The 25,272-nt window shown below is 37.0% G+C and overlaps 1 long non-coding RNA gene across 1 annotated transcript; it reads right to left on the bottom strand.

Moving 5' to 3' along the window:
• Positions 1-23,410, bottom strand: LOC109163933. Its single transcript, XR_002051357.1, has 3 exons — positions 23,400-23,410; positions 17,538-17,545; positions 1-92 (listed from the first exon to the last, which is right to left on the bottom strand). It is a non-coding gene; the product is annotated as an uncharacterized LOC109163933 (long non-coding RNA).
• Positions 23,411-25,272: the final 1,862 nt, after the last annotated feature.

Genomic DNA, 25,272 nt, shown 5'->3' with positions numbered 1-25,272 from the left:
GAAAGCTGGAAGTTTCAGAGACAAGTCGCCATCCACGAGTTTAACACTAGATCTCTCAGGAAGTTCGTGGAGACCGTGGTTGATACAGAGCTCTCCAGTCGGGACACGATGTCGGCGATGCTGACGTGGTTTTTCTGGTTGGTTTTCTAACATACACCCCGATGACTTTTAATTTTTATGATCTTTTCACCTTCTTGGTCATCGCCCTCAACAATTGAGCGATCGGACGCCTTTTGAGAACAATCGCGATCGAGATCTGGTCTCGTCAATGGAGGCCCCGCTGGTCGTCCAGTCGTCCGATCAAGCTTTGGATGGTGTTGGGGCTGATGTAGGAACGATGTTCGGTGGTCCAATTAGTGATAGGTCGGGGTCGGAGAACTCTCGCGATCGTCGATCGGCGTCCTCCTGTTTCTGAAATCTGTTGAGCCGATGGCGAGTTTCCGGCGTGTAGAGGAGACTGGCAATGGAGGCTTTGTAGAGAGATTTTGCGAATGGAGGAAATGGGTTAGGCGATGGAAAAGGTAAAGGAGAAGAGACATACCATGAAATGACCACAATGTCCCTGAATTTAACGGTCAATAGACGGAAAAACTAACGGTGGACTAAAAGTGGAACGAATTCAATAACAATGGACTATATTTGGCAAAATTGATTAAGATGGACTAAAATTGGAATGACCCCTATAACAGTAGGAGCAAAAATGGAATTCACTCTAAGTAAAAATAATAAAGAAAATAAACAAAGAATAAATAGTTGGTTTGACCAATGAATAATAAGTAAGACAGATAAAATGGGACAGATGGAGCATTTATATAAGACTTGTCTACTCACAAAATTTAAGTTGGAACACATAACAAAAAACACTTTTTAAAAGATGATGGTCATGTTCGGTAACATAGTTAGCTTATCAGTCAATTTTAGTTTGTTTGACCACTATTAGTTGTTTCACTTGGTTAACACAACCAATATGAGTGTTTGGTTAATCAGCGTTTTGTAACAACTTTTTATTTCAAAATGCTAAAATTCAAAAAACTACTCAAAGCAGCTTTTTCGATTAGCTTTCTTAGAAAATAATTATACTTTTAAAGGTCATTTTGCATATAATCAGCTATCAGATAACAACTAATTTACCAAACATCTTTCTACAACCAGCTAATGTTAAAAGCTAGTGAAACCAACTAAGTCAATCCGCTAACAGATATCAACTATTTGCTAAACACCCCCGATAAATTGAACACGGTTGTGGATATTTTGGCTAAGCAGGCAATGAACCGAGCTTGCACGTGGAGTGACATTGAGAATCAACTGAAAGAGATTTCCTGGGTGACGTTGGAGGACCGAATGTGTATCTGAAAGCAAATTAGTGTAGGGTTATGGTCTACACAATTGTGTGGACAATAATGATTGGTATCTGAAGTTCAAAGGCTTATTTTTTTAAAGAAAGAGCGCTAAGCTCTTGTTGGGCTAGCCCCTCCTTTAGATCCCCAAACAAAATAACAAAAAAATGAACATATAGACACTCTTTCAAAAAGTTCAAATAACATTTTTTTTGAAAATTTTCTGCGGTGCTTCATTAGAAAAATGCTGAAATAATGTCTGGTGGGTGAGTATCCCAGTACATAGTATCAGGTTGCTGATAAGCCGTAGTGGCTAAAGCATGAGCTAAATAATTGTCCGATCTAGAAATATAATTAAAAGAACATGAGTGAAAATAAACGGCAATTTGCCTGCAGCTATCAATGGCATAGCCAACGTAAGAGCGAAACGCAGTGGTTGATGATGTAAGGTAGCGTTGTAGTGTCAAACAATCCGTGTAGATCTCAATATTCTGTTCACCTCGATCCTTTAGCCATGATAAAACTTCCTTACACGCCAAAGCCTCAGCTATAAGTGGTGACGTACAGGCCGGTAGCGGCGCGGTTAGTGCCGAGATATAGGCTCCATCTCCATCTAATAAAACGGCCCCTACAGTTGCATTCCCTGTCTCGTGTAGATATCCCGCATCGACCCTGCATCTTCTCACTGGCGGCACAGAGGATCCGGCGGCGTCGGCAGCACCGCAGCCGGCGGTGGGACTCGCCTGGGCAGCGTGGCGGTTTTCTGTCGGCAGCGTAGCAGTGGCAGTGGCAGCCACGGCTGGGCGGGACTGAGTCCATGCGATCTTGGCTGCCGCTGCGGCTCTGAGTAGGGACCCCGGGCGTGGTAAAAACGCCTCCCAAACTGCACCATTTCGAGCTTTCCAAATATTGTATAGAATTGATGCTGCATATAACATTCCATCAGAATCTAAAATATTTAGAAGTTCCCCAAACCAAACATGAAAAATATCCGTGACAATATTGGGGATTGTAAGGTTGGATTGATCCCAAATGTTTCTTGCAAAATCACACAAGACTAATGCATGCATTGTATTCTCATGTGATATCCCACACATAGCACAATATGGGTTCACCTCCACCCTCTTTAAAAGCAAGTTCGTAGTTGTAGGCAAAATATCACAAATAGCTCTCCAGAGGAACATTTTCCACTTTGGTGGAATTTTTAGTCTCCATAAAGCTAACCAATTAGTAAAGGGGCCTTGATTATTCTCATAATCTCCCACCAATCGTCTGTACCCGCTTTTCACAGAATATAATCCTCTCGGGTCCCGTACCAATACCATGCATCATTATAATCCCGGGATACAGGTACTCTCATAATTCTCTCGACATCCGTAGGTTGAAATAAATCTGATAAAATTTCATTATCCCATGTACCAGTTTGTTGATCTATTAGCCCCACTACTCTGGCCTCTCGTAACTGTATAGGCATCTCTGTTTGTATCATAGGGTCCTGGTCATCCAGTAACCATGGATGGGTCCATATAGATGTAGTTTCCCCATTCCCAATTCTTCGTCTGACCCCACTACAAATTATGCTCTTTGATGCCATTATACTCCGCCAACAAAAACTGGGATTATTTCCTACCTGCGCATCAAAGAAAGTATCCCTGGGAAAATATCGGCTTTTGTAAACACGAGCTACTAAGGAATCAGGCTTAGTGAGCATTCGCCATGCCTGTTTCCCCAACATAGCTAGATTAAATGCACGTAGGTCCTTAAAACCCAATCCACCATACTTCTTAGGAACACATAGCTTGTCCCAAGCCTTCCAGTGAACTCGGTTGTCCGTCCCAGAACCCCACCAATATCTATTCATCGTTCTTTCTATAGCCGTGCATACTGATATAGGTAGCAAAAAAACACTCATTGAGAAGGTAGGCATAGATTGTGCCACACTTTTCAACAGTATTTCTTTCCCTGCCTGAGACAATAGCCTTTTATTCCACGACCCAATTCTTTGGCGTATTTTATCCTCAATATATGCAAAAGCTGCCTTTTTATTCCTACCCACAAACGAAGGTAGACCCAAATACTTGCCAAAGTTTGGTGCCTGCTCCACCCCCAAAACTTGGGCCACACTTTCCCTATCCACATTACTCGTATTCCTGCTATAACAAATACTCGACTTGTGGTAGTTAACCACCTGTCCCGATAGATCCTCATATACAGTCAGGCATTTCTTTATCTCATTAGCCTCTTCCACATTAGCCTTAAAGAATAAAAGGCTATCGTCCGCAAAAAACAAATGAGAAATCTGAGGGGCACCTCTTGCTACCCTACATCCATGAATTAATCCCGCTCTGTTAGCCTGTTGTAGTAACAACGAGAGTCCATCTGCACAGATAATAAACAAATATGGGGATAGCGGGTCTCCCTGTCTCAAACCACGCGTGGGTATTATTGGGTCACTCCTTGAGCCATTTATCAGAATACTATAGGAGACTGTGGTCACACATTTCATAATCAAATCAACCCATCTATCATGGAAACCCAATGCCATCATCATATTACGGAGAAAAGGCCACTCCATTCGATCATACGCCTTAGCCATATCCAACTTAAGTGCACCCCAGCCCCTCAATCCACACTGTTTTCGATTCAGAAAGTGCCCCACTTCTGCAGCTAATAGAATATTATCTGTTATCAATCTATCTGGGATAAAAGCACTCTGTGTCTCAGATATTATTCCTTCCATCAAAGGCTTCATTCTATTAGCCATCATTTTAGCTATTATTCTGTAAATGACATTGCTAAGTGCTATAGGGCGCAAATCAGTTACTAACTCTGGATTACTCTTTTTAGGGATCAACATAATATCTGTCTCATTCAAGCCAGACGGGAGGTCACCTGATTCAAGACAGTTTAGCACAAAACTCGCAACATCCCCTCCTACCACATCCCAGAAATGCTGATAAAAACCCGGATTCATTCCATCCGGTCCTGGTGCTTTATCCGGATACATTGCAAACAATGCATCCTTTACTTCCTCCAGATTAAATGGCCGTAATAGTGAGTCATTCTGCGCCTGTGATACCCTGGGTTCTATCCCCCCAAAAAAATCATCTCCAGTTCCCGGACCCCCAGAGCTGAAAATATTCTTAAAATAGTCCAGAATGATATCTCTCATGGGATCCCCCTCCAACCAATCCCCATTGTCATTCATTAATCTAAGTAAAGTATTCTTTTTCTTTCGGTGAGAGGCATACTTGTGAAAGAATTTGGTATTGGCGTCAGCTTCCTTGAGCCAGTGCTGCTTGGCTCTCTGCCTCCAGTATGCATCCTCCTGGGCCTCAGTGCGACTCAGAAGTTGCTCTATTCGCTGAAACTCGACAAGAGAGGCCGAGTCAGTGCATCCTCTCAGACGTTGTTGATCCCGTTTCAGCTGCACAATCTGTTTCCCATACTTATGGAACCGATCCCCACCCCATCGTGTTAACCGGTTTCCACAGTATTGAACACAACCCTGTAAACCCTGCCCTCTCCCTTCCTGCCACGCCTGCTCCACCACACCCCTACATCCCTCATCATATAACCATGCCATCTCAAACCTAAAACCCCTTCTTCTAACCCCATCCCTCCCTACCTCCTCCTGAACTGTGAAAAAAATGGCTGAATGATCTGACTTCCTGGTTCTCAAATTCATAACCTTTACATGGGGAATTATATTGCGCCACTCGTTCGTTACTAGGACCTTATCAAGTCTCTCCTCAATCCAGTTTGCAGTTCCTTTCCCCTTCTCCCAGGTATATGGGTATCCAATCATTGGCAACTGGGCCAATCCACAATCCTCAATCGTCTCCCCAAAACCTCGAAGAAGGCTATTCGGATGTGGATTTCCCCCTCTCTTCTCATACTGGTATAGCAAATCATTAAAATCCCCCACCACCACCCACGGGAGATTCGATTTTGCCGCCAACATTCTCAACAAATCCCATGATTCAGCACGCCTATTACGGTCCGAATAACCATAGTAACACGTCATTCTCTAGGCCGGATTACCTGTCATAGTTACCTCAATATCAACGTAGTTTCTTGAGTAACTAAGGAGTCTCGCCGTATTATTCTTCTTCCACAATAACGCTAATCCACCACTCAAACCATCATTGTCAACATAAAATAAGCCTTCGAAACCGATCGTAACACGAAGACGCTCAGCATGATCTCGCGCTACCTTAGTTTCTATTAGAAATACAAAGTCGGGTTGCTTTTTGGACACCATGTCCACCACCTCTCGAACTGTCCGTGGATTACCCAAGCCACGGCAGTTCCAACTCAGCGTACTCATTAGCGTCGCCAAACAGTGATGATCACCGGAAAAAACGTAGGAAACCGTCGGAAACCTAGCAAACCCTAGGGGAGGAGAAAACTCTAGCAAACCCTAGAGAGAAATTTTAATGTACCGGGTCAATATGCTTTGAAGGCATCAACAATTTAAATCCCACATTTATGAAATATTTTAAAAAAAAGTTCAAATAACATAATTTGCAATAAATATTACATTAACTATCCACAAAGTTAACAAATTCCACTCCAACTAACCACAATATCAAGTTATATAAATGCACCACTTTGTTATAATTAAATTTGTAATCTTTTTATCTAATGTTGTTGGGTGATGTACTTAAATTTTAATTTTACGTTTAGAATGTAGCATATATAAGACATGTAGAATATGAATATCAAAGTAGGTCAAAGCATGCGGGTCGGCTCACACACCACCCCCAATGGGGGGCAAATTATGTTGTGGACTCGTGTCCATTATGCATTGTGGACACGAGTACAAAACAACATTGTTTTCAGGGAAAACAATGGCATTCCAATTTTAAAAAAAGAATTTGATTTTGTCTCGCCGTTAAGGCATTAACGTCGTTATTCGTTTGTGGAATTATGAATGTACAGTTATGGAATTATGAATACAGAGCTCTGACATTATGAACCTACAATTATGAACATATAGTAATAAAATTATGAATATAGAGCTTCGAAAATTATGAATGTACAGTTATTGAATTATGAATGTACAATTACGGAATTATGAATGTACAGTTATGAAATTATGAACACAGAGCTCTGACATTATGAAGTTACAATTATGAACATATAGTGATAAAATTATGAACATAGAGCTCTAAAATTGTGAACATAGAGCTTCGAAAATTATGAATTTACAGTTATTGAATTATGAATGTACAGTTACGGAATTATGAATGCACAGTTATGAAATTATGAATGTACAATTATGGAATTATGAACACAGAGCTCTAACATTATGAACTTACAATTATAACATATAGTGATTAAATTATGAACATATGCTCCTATAACGAAGCGGTATGAATTTTTTTTTAAAAAAATGGTGGAAGATAACGGTGCCACTTATGGCACCGCTCCGTGTCCACAATGTATATTGAACACGAGTCCATAGCATAACGATTGGCCCACGATGGGGTCGGGTGACTCACTTTCACAACACTAATGTAGTGTCATTTTTTCAACAAGTAACTTATAAAAAAGTTGAATTTCAAGAGCAATATTATTTGATGAAACTAGGATATGTGGCATCCAATGAATTATGTTTTGATTTTGAAGAGGCTCAATCAATAATCAAGAAGAAAATATTTATTGTGGCAATGCGTTGTGCCATTGTTAAGAGCATTAGTTTATAACACATTATCAGTACGAGCGTTCTTCATTAATTTTAAGTGAACAACGAAAATCTAATGGGGCGAATCGGATACATGGAGCATTAGTTTATAACATTTTATAAATTAAATATTGCAAAATGTAACAATACTTCAATAAAAATATTAAATTAAATTTGATATTTTAAAGATGAATGAATACTGTTATATAAAAAATCACATTATTTATCGGTTAATTAACCATAATTAATTAAATAAAAAAAATCGTGTTAAAAAGTGAGTATTACATGATAATTTTAACAAGGAAAAATAGTTTTTTTTTTTTTTTCAATTCGGAATTAAAGTAAATAATTTTGTTATAGAGCTTTCCCCAGCCTAGTTTCTAGGCACTTGACTCGTCTTGAATACTTACCGTTGACGCGGGGTCCACTGTACATGGCACGTTGGTTAAGCGCCGGTTACGGGTGCGGGCACGTGCCCCTCAGGCGCGTGCAGTATAAGTTTTTCAAAATTTAACTTTTAACCCCTCAGCTCTGTATCTCTTTCTGCACAAAGTGCTGCTGCTTTGGGTTGTACCATATGGCCGGGCCCACTCCCTCTCGTTGGGTTCTTTCCTTTGCTGTCTGCTCCCATCCCCTCATTAATATGCCAAGGACTTGTTTGGTTCTAAGCTTCCCTAAATAAAATTTATGAACATGTTCGGTTGTGACGATAGAATTAAGAAAAAAAGTTGTAATTTCATGAGAAAGAAATAAAATAAAAATTTCAATTTCATTGTCTGGTAGACAATAATATATCTATATGGATTTTTTTCTAAATTATTTGATTTATGGGAATTAAAAAGAAAAAGAAGAAATAAGTAGTATAGATACCCAAAAATCTATAAAATATTTTTTTAATATTACTGACTATGTTAATGTTACAATGTAGTATATGTCCATACATACATTCTCAACTTAATGAAGCACAAAGTGGGGTTTGAACTTATAATATAACCTCTCATTTGGGAGAGTTACAGTCATGTCACTCAACCACAAGGTCTTTGGTCGAAGTTTACCGTCATTATCAAAATGTGCATTTGGATGAAGTTTGTCTTATGACTCTAACCGATAAAGGGTCATAATGAGGTAAGTCAGCCGAAATTGTCAATAACTTACTGCCCTAAATTAAAAAATCTATACATAATAACAATAATGAAAGTATAATAATTTAGAATGATTTTATAATAATAATAATAATAATAATAATAATAATAATAATATTATTATTATTATTATTATTATTATTATTATTATTATTAGTCTATACAAAGTTTTAATTGAGAATGGTATTTTTCGCTCCAACAACTAAACTCATGAAATTAATTTTCATATTTGATGATTTTTTTTTTTTTTGAAACCATATTTTCATATTTGATGATTATGTATGAGGAGAAATCTCTAACTCTCTCCAACCAAATGAGCCGTAAAAGTTCGATTTGATTTAAATATCATAGTTGAATGATATAATTTTAATTTTTTTATTACTTTGAGAAATGAGTAATTTTTCAATGCTTAAAAACTATTATAGTTTGTTTGGTTCATAAGAATTTAAATTATTTTTTCTCAGCAATTTCTTAAAGTTATAAACTCACATATTTAGTTGGTGGAAGGATTTATTTATTTATTTCAGTTTTGAAATTCCAATTTATAGAATATGAGGAATTTAAAACCTGTTGAATACCTCAAGTTTTGTAAAAATCTTATGAAATTCTTGCATTTTTCCATAAACTACACAATAAAATATGAATTCTTTCTTTTTCTTTACCAATGAAATTTATTGGGTCCGCAAGGAAATTTTTTTAATCTCAAAATTTCCAAAATGCAGTCCCAGTAATTCAAAAATAAAAAATAAAAAAATCAAGGTATGTGACACTCATACTTTTTTAAAAATTATTTTGCTTCATCTTGAGAGTGATAAGAGCTTTGAAGTGTCACTTTTTTATGATACAACGGATTACAATTTACAACATATATATTTGAGCATTCAAATATAACATTTTTGGCGGACTTTAACAAATATAAACACTCCAAATTTGATATAGTATTGGTAGAATTTTAGAGAGAGATGAAGAAGTTCATAGCAGTAAAAATCAGAATTTTTTAGAAGTGTCAAAAGTCCTAAAACATTATGACCACACATAAGGTATTTATAGAGAATCAGGAATTCATTAACATTCATAACATTTAAAAATTAAATTGTAACTCCCAAAATTGTCAAATTAATCAAATTAAATATGATGCTACAAAGTTAATTTTTATATAAATTAAAATTAATTAAAATTAATTTCTAAATTGATCAAACTTAACTCAGTATTTCTAGTACATTATAGCATTAAGGATCAATAAAACCACTCAATGGGTAAGACTTCAACGACATTTGATTTGCACATCTCATACGTGCAAGAGAAAACTTCTTTGCTACATAATTCAAACTCTTTAAAAAGTTAAATTGTATTTATACTAGTGTAAACTCACATTCATTTTCAATATAGGAGACAAATACTACTTAAAAGCCTCCCCAAATTTCATTTTTTTCTCAACTCAATGGATATACTTTGAAAATTAATTTCACATCCACTCATTAACCATTTTGAACATATAATATATCAAATTCATCCTCTCAACTAAGAAAATTCGAATTCACTTTGATCTGACCAAAATCAGAAGTGTTCCTCACTCAAATCATATTTCAAAATGACTATTTAAAATGTCAATTTATAGGATTTTTTCCAACAAAATTTAGATTTTATTCCTCATATACTCATTTTCACAAAACAAACATGCCATTATTGATTTTTTGCCTTAACTTTTTGACTTGATATCTAGTTTGATAAAACTTGTAAGTATAAATCATGAATAATTTAAAATGTACTAAAATTAGTTCATATAAGCTACACAATTCATAATTTATGTCCAATATGTACACCGCAATAAATTTATTATTTAATTCTCCGTACACAATTTTCAATAATTTAATAAATTGTACAAAACAAACAATTTACAATGACACAAGCAACTACAACTCTTGAATCTTGATTAGTGATGGTTTTGTGTTAGTATATAAACCGTGTTTGGTTGATAAAATACTAAGGTGATTTTAATGGTAACCACGTGCATGTCTCATTCAAGCCGTTATATACTTATTTGATATGTTTGGTTCATTGAATATGTCAGGAATAAAATATTTTTAGAAAATAGATTTATTTTATTTTTTGTTTTGGTCATTTTGTCATGGTAATCACATTCCTAAGAATGAGTTATTCCCTTTGCAAGGGTAATAGTCATTTATAAAGGGTCGTGGTATTAGCTATTCTCATGCTCTTAGAGAATAACTTTTATATTACAAATACTAAAAATACTCGTTGCACACATGGTTTTATATCTATATAATACATTTTATTTAATATTTATATTTAATAAATATAATGTATTATATACATGTATATATTTAATTAATTTTAATTTCTTATCTATCAATAAATATGTATTTAAATAAATTACATATATATATATATATATATATATATATATATATATATATATATATATATATATATATATATATATATATATATATATATAGGCAGGTTCAGGTGCGGAAGTGTCTTACGGTGCGGCGATTTCTTACGGTGCGGCAACACCAATAGTTCAACAAATATGCACCATCAACGTTAGGAAAATACACCACACAAAATAGAGTAAACAGAGCCCTGCATCACCAAACACACACCATTAGGTGTGACTAAAAACACCATACATTGTTCGGAAATACACCATTGGGGGTGGTGAGTTATATGGTGTATTTTTTTGAGTCTGTTGTGTATTTTGTGATGTTTTATTGCATTTCATTGTGGTGTGTTTTTCTTACACTGTTGGTGCATATTGTTAACATTGTTGGTGTATTCTCGCATTCCGCCGCACCGCCGCACGGGAAGACCCCGTCGCATTTGAACTTTATTATATATATATATATATATATATATATATATATATATATATATATATATATATATATATATATATATATATATATATATATTGTTGGTCCCAAAAGAGGTAAGGTGAAAGTCTAGAGGGGGGGGGGGGGGGTGAATAGACTTTCAAACTTTTTGCACAATATAACAATTGGTAAGCCAGAGATAAACCAAGACTATTAACTAGATTGTTAGAGTCCGGTGCACAACGGAATTAAATAAACGATACGGTCTGTGTGTAGATCGTGTCAAGATTATTGACGTGAGAAGCAAGTAAGAGCAGTAAGTAAAGAAAGCAGTAAAGAACACAAGGCAATTTATAGTGGTTCGCGAGGTGATGTAATCCTCCTACTCCACTTGTTCTTCTCAAAGAGCCAATTCACTATATCCACCACTTCTTGTTTCCAAGATACAATGAATTCCGTGATCTAGTGCTTTGATCACCAAGCCCACACTAATCACGCCCAGTGCCTCCAACACTGCTGCTTCGGGTTTCACGTCGCCGCGTTACTTTCCAGGATTTCACAACTCCGTGCTACTTTCCCCCCGTCTTCTACGATCCGGCAGAAACGTATCTTCCATGATCTGGTGCTTTGATCACCAAGCCCACACCAATCACGCCCAATGTCTTCCCGACACTGCTGCTTCGGATCTCACAGCTCCGTGTGACAATCCAGGATTTCACAACTCCGTGTTACTTTCCTCCTTTCCCTTGTTTTGCTCCAAAAACAAGTTTTGCCTTGATTCCAACTTTGAGACTCTGTAGATGATCTTCAATGGTGCGCTGAGTCTCTTGAAGTTGATGAAGATTTTAACACTCTTGGATATTTCTTTTCTAAGCTCTGTATCACTCTGAGTGTTTATCTCACAAAAGATATATCAATTTAAGCTCCTGAGATGGAAAACTTTCTTTGAATTTTGTATGCTCTGTTTAGCTCTGTATTCTTGCTCTATTGCGTTCTTGCTTCTGCTTTCCAAAGCTTCAATCTTCATCCTTTTATAGCTGGTAATGAGAATCCGTCCGTTGGAAAGAAACGGTCTCATTTTCGAATTTTGCTTAGCTGTATAGCCTTTTGTCAGAAGATAAGATAACGTTGCAGATCTTGTCAGATATTTCAAATTGAGCTTGAGGTTTAAGCAAAAATGGCGTCCCATGAATCTCCATCTGGTGTAGATCATGCCTTGGGATTTTTATCTTCAAAATATATTCTCCAATATAATCCCTTACTAGTTAGACTAGTATTTTTGCTACTGCAACTTCTTCTAATATCTTCCTCTATTTTTCGTGTATCTGGGTCTGTATACTGCTTCCAGACTTCATCTCATCTCTTCAATTGACTTGGAAATCTCTTCCCTTGTGAAACTTCATCCCTTTCTATTCCAATTGAATTGAAGCCTTGTAAATCTCATCCTTCAAATTGATTTCCTGTACCAATTTGAACTTCAATTCTTCTGATGAAATTGCATCCCTATTTCAATTTCCGGGGTTCCAATTTGAGAAACTGCATCCCTTCACTTGTAAACTCCATCCCTTAGTCAATTTGGAAATCTCATTCCCTTTGACTTTGCAAATTGCATCCCTTGAAATCTCATCCCATTGACTTGCATTGCATCCCGAAATCTCATCCCATAGTCAAATTGGAAATCTCATCCCATTGACTTGCATTGCATCCCTTGAAATCTCATCCCATTGACTTGCAAATTGTATCCCTTCGGCCAAACCATCGTCTCTTACTTGATCAGATGGAATTTTAACTTGGCTTCTTTAAAATATGTGGGATGTGAGATTTGAACCTATGACCTTGCACATAATATTTCAAGCTTCTACCATCTCGTCCGTACAGCCTATTGGTTATCTTCTTGTTCCACTTGGTGTACTCCTTTCTTTCCATAGATGCTTGATCTTCAAGATAGCTTCATGCAAACTTCTAGTCACGTTCTTTCTTCTTCGGGATTTTTGAGGGATTTTCTCAAATTTCATACGCATACATCTTCCTCTTCTGTTTGCCATTTTTTCTTGACAAATTCTTAATTTTTGGCTTGATATCTTCTTCATCCATTTCCTCAACTAATGAATTTATTTTTCCCTTTCTTGGTCTAAGACTCGACTAGTCTAATAAAATAAAATTGGGGATCTACGAATTACAATATGGCTTATCAAAATCTATTACAATTTATTCCTAACAATTTCTCCCCTTTTGATAATGCCATAACCTATACTCAAACATTGGCTTTAAGTCTTTGAAAAATATTTTCATTTTTGCTCAATTTTATTTTGACAAAGCCAAGATGAGTTTGACAAAAATAATTCTAGGGAAAAGGAAAACTCTGTGAATTAATTTAGACAAGTCCTATACGCATCCTTGATTAATTTTTAATCAATTTTTATCTTTATCAAAATTTTGCATGCGTTTAACAACTCTTGTCTTTTGATTTACCAACTAATTACATGATAGCCAACAAATAATCATAAACAGACTTAGATCAGACCAAGGGAATTTTTATTCATATTAGTCGAAAGAGGAAATATTGTAGCTAGCCAAAATCATAGAAATTTAAAACATCATATTTCTTGAGGAATATATGCTTGATTACCTTCTGGGTTTCTTGACTCCCATGTCAGCTTTCAATATATCCTTGATATGTTCTCTCATCTTGCAGATATCATTCTTGAACTTCTCACATTCAAATTTCTTAGTCACATTCCCAGCCATGTAGTGTCCAAAGGCCTCTTTAATGTTGGTGCCCGGAAGAGCTCCGGCTTCCCACCAAATTATGCATTCTTCAAAGCTTCTTTGGAATCCCAGACTTTCACCATTATTCTTGGTATAGTCTCTGAGCTCATACCACATTTCGGTTTGCTTCCTTTTTGCTTCTTCTTCTTTATTTTTGTCCGAAATCCATTGAGCTTGATCAGCTTTTGGCCATCTTTTCACCATACTCGGCACATTCTCGGATGTCCAAATTTTCTGCGCTGTTAAGGTTCCTTTTGAGCATTCGAGCCATCCTCGAGTTTCGGCCACTTTCGATGAGCTTGATCCAAGACTTGGATTTGCAAATTGAGCGAAACCAACTTGGGATTGTTGACCACGTCCTCGGCCTCGGCCTTTCGTAGGTGCGGCGGTCTGAGCTGGTTGTTGTGACTGATTTCTAATGATGAATTCATGTTGTTGTAAAGCCAGATGATTGAGAATTTCTTCCCCCCTTATGGCATTATCAATCAAAAAGCCAAGGGATTTGGAATCTTGTTCTTGATTGGCTTTAACAATCTTAACTCCATCATGTGTTTTGAGAGAAACATCCTGCAAAACAGACAATTTATTAGCCATGGAGGATAATTCCACCTCAAGGTGATTTATCCTTGTTTCTTGATCTTGTATGGCTTTGATTTGTCTCAGGTGTCTTTCACTGTTGATTTTCTCTGTGGCTTCTCGTTCCTTCTTCATCAGCTGGATGATCTCCAATAAACCTTCAGTGAGATCTCCTTTCAAATGTCGTTCGACTCTTTCAATTTTTGTCTGCAAAGTGTTTTGATACTCCAACAACTCCTTCAATTTTGTTCGTGTGTTCTCAAAATGTTGTAGAGAGAGATGTCCTTGCTCGGTGAGAGTACTTCCAATTTTTTGACACACCATATCACTTGATTCAGTGACTTTTGCAAACAAAGAAACCAATAAATCATCTTCATCTTCTTCTCGGGTTCGGCTTCTACTCATGTTCAGAGAGTGTAGACTTTTGAACAAATTCCTTCGTGGATCACCAAGAACTGGATTTTCAACAAGCTGCAAATTCTCTTCTGGTGATTCGGCTTCTTCAAGATGATTTTCCACTTCTTCTTCAATTACCTCTGTTCTTGAAATAAGCTCTGTATTTAAAGTAGCTTCCAGAGAGGTATTTTGAAGTGACAATATAGGGGTGTTATCGTGTACTGGCACTTAATGTGAATATTCCCCCCAATTGATGGTCTGATTTCACCATCAATTTGGTCTCTAAATTCATCCCTTGTAGGGTCCATAGCATTTATATCAATGTTGGTGGGGGTCACATTTGATATCAAAAGTTCAGCACAGTGAACTCTGACAGGAATAGACTCATGCGTTTCAGAAGCTGAAATTGGTACCTCAACAAGTGTACTTCCTTCATTCGCCCTTTCTCCAAAATTTTCAAGAAAATCATTGGCTATATTAATTGAAGTATCACCTGGATGTCCATGAGTGTCAGTCAACGATCTGTGTAGAGCAATCTGTAATCTCACTTCATTCTCTTTTTCAATATCATTCGGAGAGACTTGATTGGCATCTTCTTGAGTTGCTGCGGCCACTCCCTTTCCTTTACTGTTCTTTTCTTGAAGCTTCAGCCTATAAACTTGATTTGCATCCATGTTTAGTGCTTCAAGCATTGAGTTGGTTCCTAGCCATTCAAAGGCTAATTCTTCACTTTATATCAACTCTGAATCAACTTTGGAGATAAGAGAGTGATATCTTTCAAGTCTCCATTCCTTCCATGCTTGAACTCGGTTTAATTCCTTCATCAGTTCCGGATCATCTCGAGTTTGTGTTTTGTCGAACACAATGGGTTTAACACCAGCATCAACTGCAGATTGATTCGAGATTCTTCTTTGCAAGTCATTGGAAACTTGCACTTCAACTCCTGCAAACTCCATTTGGGTGGTGTCTTCTTCAGTTGGCATCACGGGTATGTCCACTTCATGAGCTTCAGACTCTACCACTTCCTGAAATGGAATAAGTGCTATAGCCGAGCTTACGGCTTCTTGATCTCTGTTGCTTGGGTTGCTCGAACCCATGTGTGCACTTCCTGTAGATGGAGTTTTACTGTTTCTTTTTCGAGAGCTTTGAGGTGTGCTTGTAGAACCACCTCCTTCTGATCCTTTTCTTCGATTTGTCTTCTTGCCATAGTCAGGTCCAAATTTTCTGAAAAGAGTTATGTAGATTCCAACATTTTTGTGTCTTCTGAGAGGCACATTCTTCTTTCTCAGAATTTCTCCAACAATAAGTCCATACCCAACTTTATGCAAAAAGTGATTTCCTTCAAGTGGTCTGCCATGAGGTTTTGCATTGTTTACAAAGAATAATAGGCGATTGAAGATGTATTTTGCCCAGTTGAATTTTATTCCTTGCATGATTCCATTCATCAGACTCACGGATGTTCCAGATAAATCATCCACACTTCCAAGCTTATTGTCCAGAATCTTGTACATCATCTCTATGAGCATATCATATTCTGGTTTCAGCACGTTCTTTGGCTTGGTTGAGTCGTGAATCACAGGTGCTTTTGGACCACGAATTTCGTTCCAGAAGGATTGAGCATCATAATGGTGAGCTTCAGGCATTAGCTCCGAATCAGGAAATTTGAAGCACTCCTTGATGTCTTTTTCACAAATTTGAACAACTGTTCTTCCAACTTTAGAGTGAATCACGTTGTTCTTCACAATGGCATACAAATAGAACTCGGTCACATCTGTTTCAAAAACTCCAACATATTTGTAGGTGAAGAAATCGTATAGTCCACAGTCCTTCAAAGCATTGAGAATCTTCTTTGCTAATTCTTTGTCGACGGCTCCAAACATGAAAAACTTTGGATTGAGTGTCATCCCATCGGTCAATTGTTGTTGTAGAGTAAGCATATTTTTGGGTTGCATGGCTTTGGTTCCAGACATGCTGTTCGCCGGTGAGATTGAGAGCTTGAGAGAAAAAGATTTCTGATCTTGGTAGAACTGGAAAAATTTCGTCTGAGAGGAATACGAAAGGTTTCGTATGGTTTAAGAAGGATTATAGAAGAGGTATAAATCTCAGATAGAAATCTCAATTGAGACCCTTAGAATAGGTGTGGTGACAAGGCACTTGTAAGGGTGGAGGTGTCTTTTGGTTAAGGTGTTACTAGGAGAGAGAAAAAGGTTATCATTAGCAGACAAGGGCATTAAATGCCTCACAGTCTCTTAGGTACTCTATATACGTAAGGTGTATAGAGTAATATGATTATGAATGGACACCTCTGATTATTTTTGAAGATTTGAGAGAGAGGTTGGATTTGGGAGGAGATTTACGAGAGAGAGGATCTGATTTTGTGAGAGAGGGTGAGATTTTTGTGGGATTTAATTTATGGGTGGAAGTTTAAGAGGTATAGATTTAAAGGTGAAGAGTTTTAATGGGATTGGGTTTTATGGGGTAGAGGTTTAAAGGGTGGAGGTTTCAATCCAATCTGATCTCTTCCTTTTTCATCTCAAAAATACACGTTAGATGTATCATTTATAAAAATATAATCACATAAATATAATCACACATAAATTACATATAATCATACACAAATATTTCGGGTAACTCACACAAAATTTTGAAACATATATGAATATTAAAAGAAATTAAATCACATCTATATATAAACATGCATACATACGGTAAACTCCTAATCACAATAGACATAGATTTAGGAAATTAGACAAATTTCAATTAAACACCAAAATTAAACATACATATATACGGTAGTTTCTAAAACACACAAATAATCAAATAATCAAATATTTAGAAACTAACAAATTATTTTAGATACCAATTAACATAAACTAATTAAAACATTTAGTAATTAAATCATAACAACACAAATAGGCACGGCATTTTTAACATACTCAAATAAATCATAAAACACGTATTATGCCATGACTACAAATAAAAACATATAGATATGCAATTAAAACAAATAAACACAAATTTTCGAAAATGAATTGCATAGCACGTATTTTTCACGTTAAATACTACATGCAAATACATAATTGAACACTTAACACATTTAGCAAATTAGCTTTTGTAAAAATTAAGCACATAGAAATATGCAAACACGTAAATCATACAAGAACATATAAACACGTAAAACACTTAATAGCATATAAACACGTAGAACACATAATATCATTTTAGATCAAGAGATTAAGTTTAGTGATACTTAGCTCATTTCCAACATTCCCAATTCATGCCTTAAAGTAGAAAATCTCGTTTCGCATAAAGGCTTCGTGAGAATATCTGCAACTTGGTTCTCCGTAGGGATATACTCGATTTTTAGATCTTTCTTTTCAACATGATCCCTTATGAAATGATGTCGTATGTCGATATGTTTGGTTCTTGAGTGAAGCACTGGATTGTGGGTGATAGCGATTGCACTTGTATTGTCACAAAATATGCTAACATCGTCGCAATTCACTCCATAGTCCTTCAATTGTTGCTTCATCCACAAAATTTGAGTACAACAACTTCCTGCAGCAATGTATTCGGCCTCGGCGGTACTAGTTGCGATGGAATTTTGCTTTTTACTAAACCAAGAAACAAGCCTTCCTCCCAAGAATTGACACGTTCCGGAGGTGCTTTTTCTGTCTATTTTACAACCTGCAAAATCCGCATCTGAAAAACCAGTTAGCGTAAAATCTGTACCTTTAGGATACCACAATCCAACATTGATTGTGCCCTTCAAGTATCTTATGATTTTCTTTGTTGCGGTGAGGTGACTTTCTTTTGGATTTGCTTGGAATCTTGCACACACTCCCACAGCATAAGAAATGTCCGGCCTGCTTGCAGTGAGGTATAGTAGTGAACCAATCATTCCTCTATACTTCGTTTGTTCGACATCTTTTCCATCTTCGTCTTTGTCTAGCCTTATTGATGTACTCATAGGAATTTTGATCGATGATTTCCCATCAAGGCCAAACTTCTTTATCAAGTCGCGGGTGTACTTTGCTTGATTGATGAATATTCCTTCCTTCAATTGTTTGGCTTGTAAGCCCAAGAAATAATTTAATTCACCCATCATGCTCATTTCGAATTTATTCTGCATAAGCTTCGAAAATTTCTCACACAAGGAATTGTTAGTGCTTCCAAAAATAATGTCATCAACATATATTTGCACTAATAAAATATGATCACCATCTTGAATTCTAAAGAGCGTTTTGTCAACAAGGCCTTTGGTGAATCCACAGCTTATCAAGAACATTGACAAGGTATCATACCAAGCTCTAGGTGCTTGTTTCAACCCATACAATGCCTTTTTAAGTTTGTAGACTTTGTCACCTTCGCCTTTTACCTCAAAACCTGGGGGTTGTTCGACATAAACTTCTTCTTCGAGTAGTCCATTCAAGAATGCGCTTTTCACGTCCATTTGATAAACAATGAAATCTTTGTGTGCGGCATAGGCTAGGAAAATCCTTATAGCTTCGAGTCTGGCTACCGGTGCAAAGGTTTCATCAAAATCTATTCCTTCTTCTTGAGAGTATCCTTTTGCAACGAGCCTTGCTTTATTCCTAACAATCACGCCTTCTTCGTTTGCTTTGTTCCGGAAGACCCATTTAGTTCCTACAACATTGTGGTTCATTGGTCTTGGAACAAGTTCCCAAACATCATTTCTTTTGAATTGATCGAGTTCCTCTTGCATGGCGTCAATCCAACTTGGATCATTTAGAGCTTCGTCCACTTCTTTTGGTTCAATCTGAGATAGATAACATGTGAACAATGCTTCCATGGTAGATGATCTTGTTTTCACGCCATCGCGAACATTTCCGATCACTAATTCTGGTGGGTGATTTTTGAGCCATCTTAAGTCTGGTTCAAATGGGTGCATGGTACTGGGTGGATTTACTGACTGAGAAGTGGTTCGAATTTCTGCTTCATTCTGTAGATTTTCAACTTCTCTAGTATTTGCATCCAGGGGCTGATTTGCAATTTCCACTTCAACTTCATTCCTGGGTTGATTAGCAATGTCAATACCAATTGCATCCCTGGGTTGATTTGCAATTTCAATACCAATTGCATCCCGCATTTCATTTCTTACTGGATGAGAGATGTGATTTTCTAGAGAATTAATTTCCAACTCATCCATTCCCTGCAAAATATTTTCTTCACACGTATCATCAGTATCACAAAAATCAATATGACACTTGTTACCATTTTGCTCAATATTTTCGCCATTTTCGTCCAGAGCATCAATATTGACGTGTGATTTTTCATCAAATACTACGTGTATGGATTCTTCAACCACCATTGTTCTTTTGTTCAATACTCTGAATGCTTTGCTGGTAGTCGAATATCCTAGAAAAATTCCTTCATCTGCACGCTCATCAAAAGCTTTTAGATGCAATTTATCATTAATATGAATAAAGCACTTGCATCCAAAAATATGAAAATAACCAATATTTGGTTTTCTCCCTTTATAAAGCTCATATGGCGTCTTGCTATACTGCTTATGGATCATGCTTCGATTTTGAGTATAACAGGCAGTGTTGATAGCTTCCGCCCAATATCTTTTCGGGAGACCGGCTGCACTAATCATCACTCGTGCGGCTTCTTTAAGCGTCCAGTTTCTTCTTTCGGTAACACCGTTTTGTTGTGGTGTTCTAGCGGCAGATAATTGATGAGAAATTCCATGTGAATTGCAAAAATCTTGTATAACTCCATTCACGAACTCGGTTCCACGATCGGTTCGGATTTTTGATATTTGCAATTCTTTCTCATTTTGTAATTGCTTCAACAGCTTCGGCAACACTTGTTCAACTTCATTTTTCTTCTTGAGAAACACGGTCCAAGTGTACCTGGAAAAATCATCAACAACAACAAGAGTATATTTCTTACCACTTACACTTATTGGATCAACCGGTCCAAATAAGTCCATGTGTAGCAAGCTTAGCGGTCTTGATGTTGATTCGTGCGTCTTAGACTTGAATGATGATTTGATTTGCTTTCCGCGTTGGCATGCATCACACACTTGGTCCTTCTTGAAGATAATACTTGGTAGTCCTTCAACTAGATTTTTCTTTGCAAGCTGATTGATAGTCTTGAAGTTTAAATGATTGAGCTTTCTATGCCATTCCCAATTTGCTTCATTCGAATTTCTGGCCATTAAGCATACTGAATTTTTGCTTGTGCTCCAATCAACAACATACATATTCTTTCGCCTTTTTCCAGTGAGCACAACTTCATTTGAGAGCTCATTTTTGATTAGGCAATTATCTTTGGAAAATTCCACAAGATAGCCTTTATCACAAAATTGACTAGTGCTCAACAAATTGAATTTTAGGCCTTCAACAAATGAAACATCTTCGATCTTCAAACCATTTCTTTCAATTGTACCAACTCCTTTTGTAGTTCCATAATTTTGATTTCCTCCGAAAATCACTTTTGGTCCATCGATTTTCTTGAAATTAACTAGATATGATTTATCTCTAGTCATGTGACGTGAGTAACCACTGTCGATGTACCAAACATCCTACAAAAAAGATTAGTTGGTTTTAGGTACCCATACTTGCTTGGGTCCTTTGCTGTTAGTAATTTTTGGTAACCAAACCCACCTTGATCCTATTGAATTAAGATAAGGCGGTTTGTAACCATTTGAAACACGATAATCATAATTAACTTTTGAAAACATTTTTGGCGCCGGGTTTTGAAAAACATTTTTAAACTTGGGCACCTGGGAAGAGGATTGTTGCTTTGGTCTATAAGAAGCATTTAAACAAGATTTACACAACCAATCCTTTTGAGTGGAATAAAATCTTCCATCTCTATTTCTAGAAAAGCTTCCCTCTTTTCTAAAAATTCTTTTTGCACTTGACTCTTTGGCATATCTTTGCTTGAAGAATTTTTGTTGCTTTGCCGTGTTATTGAACTGTTTTGGCCTTTCAACATTCAACTTTGCTTTTGTTTGATAGCCAAGTCCTTGTCTCATTGTGCTATTCTGACTTTTAACAAATTTTACTACATGCACTTTATTGGTTAAAGGAGTAGTAAGATTAGTCAGTTTCGGAGGGGTTTGAGAACATGTGAAGTCATAACCGATTCCGGTTCTATCTCTTGATGGCTTTTGCATGTTTACCATTTTATCCATAATTTTGGACGAATTAGTAAACGTAGCAATGGTAGCCCGAAGGTTATGTTCTCTAACCTCTCTTGATTTACACTCTTCTTGAAGTTGAATATTTTCACTCTTCAAGTTACTCACTTCAAGTAAAGCATCTTGCAATTTTTTATTCATCTCTTCTTTTTCAAGAATTAGAATATTATTGCGCTCCTTGAGTTGAGGATGAGTGAGCATAATCTCTTGACAATCTCGCATTAGACTGCCAATAGATTCACGAGAAAAAGAGGAATTAACAGAATTGAAAGAATTAGATGTTACCTCTTCTTCCTCTGCTCCAAGAGCCATAAAGCACTCTTCACTTGAACTCAACTCAATTGATTTGCATATTAGAGCCGTGTCATCTTCCGAACTTGAGCTTTCATCACTTGATGACAATCCATTCGACTCATCATTTTCATTTGGTTCATTGCTAACGAGAGCTTTTCTTTTGTCGCGCTTGAACCTTCGATCTTTGCTTTCGGATTTATTCGGTGTAGATTCAACATTTATGCCTTGATACTTGCTAACGATCGGATACGGACAATTTATTTTGAAATGTCCGGGTTTGCGGCAATTGTAGCATAAATTGTTGTTTTCTTCGACTTTCTCTTCTTGTGTCGTGCGAGAGACGAATTTTCCACGAGCAGAATTTTTGTTGTCTCCTCTTCGCATAAACCTTTTGAACTTTTTCACAAAAAGAGCAAATTGTTCGTCAGTTATAAAATCAATATTATCTACTGACCTGGAGGTTGACGGTTGTTCGGCCATTAGAGCTGGATTTCGAATTTCATGAACTTCATCATCTTTGGCCTTCATTTCGAACTCATATGCTTTAAGATCACTAAATAATTTGTCGGTTGACAATATTCTTAGATCTCGGTGATCTCGCATAGCCGTAACCTTCATATCCCAAGTAGATGGTAAGCCTCGTAGAACTTTGAGATTAATTTCCTTTTGGCTAATATTTTTGCCAAGGTCATTAATTTCTCCAAGGATTTTGATCATTCGAGCTTCCATATCAACAATGGATTCGTTTGAGAGCATTTTGAAGTCCTCGAACTTCTTCATAGCAATTGTGAGCTTGTTATCTTTCTCTTGTTCATCTCCTTCTCCGATCTTGATGAGAGTATCCCAAATTTCTTTTGCACTTGTACATTTTCGAACCTTTGGGAATATTGTATCATCAATGGCTTTGAACAGAATATCTTTGGCAATGTTGTCAAGATTGTTCCTCTTTCTATCATCCGGCGTCCACTCCGGTTTTGGCTTTGGTACGAATTGTTGAGCATCCGGTGATAGAAGAAAAGCCGTATTTACTTTCAATATTTCGATCGGGCCAGTGGAAATAACTTCCCACATTTCATCGTGTAAAGCTGATAGATGAACCTGCATACGAACTTTCCAATCATCAAATTTATCAAACGAGAATAATAGATTTTGAGCTAAATCTTTATTCATCTTCTCGGTGGATACGAGAGACAAATAACCCAATTTACACACACTGGGTAAGATGGATCTGCCTAGCAGTCAGAAACAAGGTTGACCCAATTAGGCAACCTGCTCTTGATACTAATTGTTGGTATCGATTAGAGACAAATTCTGACTCGGATAGGCACCGGCTCTGATACCAATTGTTGGTCCCAAAAGAGGTAAGGTGAAACTCTAGAGGGGGGGGGGGGGGTGAATAGACTTTCAAACTTTTTGCACAATATAACAATTGGTAAGCTAGAGATAAACCAAGACTCTTAACTAGATTGTTAGAGTCCGGTGCACAGCGAAATTAAATAAACGATACGGTGTGTGTGTAGATCGTGTCAAGATTATTGACGTGAGAAGCAAGTAAGAGCAGTAAGTAAAGAAAGCAGTAAAGAACACAAGGCAATTTATAGTGGTTCGCGAGGTGATGTAATCCTCCTACTCCACTTGCTCTTCTCAAAGAGCCAATTCACTATATCCACCACTTCTTGGTTCCAAGATACAATGAATTCCGTGATCTAGTGCTTTGATCACCAAGCCCACACTAATCACGCCCAGTGCCTTCAACACTGCTGCTTCGGGTTTCACGTCGCTGCGTTACTTTCCCAGGATTTCACAACTCCGTGCTACTTTCCCCCCGTCTTCTACGATCCGGTAGAAACGTATCTTCCGTGATCTGGTGCTTTGATCACCAAGCCCACACCAATCACGCCCAATGTCTTCCCAACACTGCTGCTTCGGATCTCACAGCTCCGTGTGACAATCCAGGATTTCACAACTCCGTGTTACTTTCCTCCTTTCCCTTGTTTTGCTCCAAAAACAAGTTTTGCCTTGATTCCAACTTTGAGACTCTGTAGATGATCTTCAATGGTGCGCTGAGTCTCTTGAAGTTGATGAAGATTTTAACACTCTTGGATATTTCTTTTCTAAGCTCTGTATCACTCTGAGTGTTTATCTCACAAAAGATATATCAATTTAAGCTCCTGAGATGGAAAGCTTTCTTTGAATTTTGTATGCTCTATTTAGCTCTGTATTCTTGCTCTATTGCGTTCTTGCTTCTTCTTTCCAAAGCTTCAATCTTCATCCTTTTATAGCTGGTAATGAGAATCCGTCCATTGGAAAGAAACGGTCTCATTTTCGAATTTTGCTTAGCTGTATAGCCTTTTGTCAGAAGATAAGATAACGTTGCAGATCTTGTCAGATATTTCAAATTGAGCTTGAGGTTTCAGCAAAAATGGCGTCCCATGAATCTCCATCTGGTGTAGATCATGCCTCTTGGGATTTTTATCTTCAAAATATATTCTCCAATATAATCCCTTACTAGTTAGACTAGTATTTTTGCTACTGCAACTTCTTCTAATATCTTCCTCTGTTTTTCGTGTATCTGGGTCTGTATACTGCTTCCAGACTTCATCTCTTCAATTGACTTGGAAATCTCTTCCCTTGTGAAACTTAATCCCTTTCTATTTTGGGAAATGAAATCTCTATCCTGCTAGATTTGTCAATTGAATTCTCATCCATTACTTGATTTGGAATTGCAATCTCATCCCTTGCAATCTATATCTCCAATTGAATTGAAGCCTTGTAAATCTCATCCTTCAAATTGATTTCCCTGTACCAATTTGAACTTCAATTCTTCTGATGAAATTGCATCCCTATTTCAATTTCCGGGGTTCCAATTTGTGAAACTGCATCCCTTCTTCTGATGAAATTGCATCCCTATTTCAATTTCCGGGGTTCCAATTTGTGAAACTGCATCCCTTCACTTGTAAACTTCATCCCTTAGTGAAATCTCATTCCCTTTGACTTTGCAAATTGCATCCCTTGAAATCTCATCCCATAGTCAAATTGGAAATCTCATCCCATTGAC

This window comes from Ipomoea nil, unplaced genomic scaffold (genome assembly GCF_001879475.1).
Source record: "Ipomoea nil cultivar Tokyo-kokei standard unplaced genomic scaffold, Asagao_1.1 scaffold3050, whole genome shotgun sequence".
Lineage (NCBI taxonomy): Eukaryota > Viridiplantae > Streptophyta > Magnoliopsida > Solanales > Convolvulaceae > Ipomoea > Ipomoea nil.
This window is presented reverse-complemented; position numbering and strand designations above follow the sequence as displayed.